Source organism: Octopus bimaculoides, chromosome 2 (genome assembly GCF_001194135.2).
Source record: "Octopus bimaculoides isolate UCB-OBI-ISO-001 chromosome 2, ASM119413v2, whole genome shotgun sequence".
Lineage (NCBI taxonomy): Eukaryota > Metazoa > Mollusca > Cephalopoda > Octopoda > Octopodidae > Octopus > Octopus bimaculoides.
In genome coordinates this window covers 875,939-877,058 of record NC_068982.1, presented here as the reverse complement: position 1 = coordinate 877,058, position 1,120 = coordinate 875,939, and positions in this window count along the sequence as shown.

Below are 1,120 nucleotides of genomic sequence, written 5' to 3'. Positions count from 1 at the left end.
ATATATATATATATATATACATATATATATATATAAAGAGAAATGGGGAAGTGGAAGAGAGAGAGAGAGGGAGAGAGAGAGAGAGAGAGAGAGAGAGAGAGGGTGATAGACTCACCTACATATACAGTCACCCCCACACACGAGCAAATTACACAGCTTGCGCTAATTAGAATCCTACAACGATATCTTGTAATCTTTTCTATACTTTCTGTTGTAAGTTGTTCCTCTGGTGGCGCACTGTTACTTTGTCATTTGAATAAAGTAGAAGAGGTGACTGGGGTGGGTGGGGGATCTTCATTGGATACATCGTGGTTCCAACTTCGCTGCCTAGTTACGATTCCAAACAGATTCTTACATTCAGCATCGAGATCGATAAAACAATAAACAGTAAATATATATATAAGGAAACTATTTATTGCCTAAAACAGAGAGAGAGAGAGAGAGAGAGAGACGTACATACGTGCGTTTATGAGCGAGAGAGAGAGAGGGGGTGAGCAAGGGCAGGGAATGAGAGAAGGGAAGAGCGGGAGAAATGCACGCGTATACACGAGTGTATGTTGCCACGCCCGCTTGTGTGAGGCGAGCGTGCGTGCGTGTCTTTGTGTTTGCGTGTATAAACGTGTGTGCGTGTGTGTGCGGGAACGCGCGAGAGAGAGAGAGAGACAAAGAGAGAGAGAGAGAGACAAAGAGAGAGAGAGTGAGAGAGAGAGAGAGAGTGTGTTTGTGTGTTGGAACAGATGTACATTCGAACCAGCGAACAGAAGCTACTAAAATGTTATATAAAACTGAGTTCGAATCCTGGTATAACAAAACATTAAAAACAACAAAAACTTGTTTCTCTTGTGCACATGATTTCTCATTGTAATTATTCGCCGAGAGAAGCACAAAGTCGGTCAGAATAGCATCTCTTCACACACACTATAATGATGCTGGCGCTTGTGCCTATCCAAACGTATAATATATACATTCTAAACACACACACACACACACACACACACACACACACACACACACACACATATATATCGTTCTTTTCCTGCGTGTTGTGTTTTGACGGTTTCCGCTTGTGTTTTTTCTGTTCTACCTTTGAGAAATATATATATATATGTATGTATAGTGT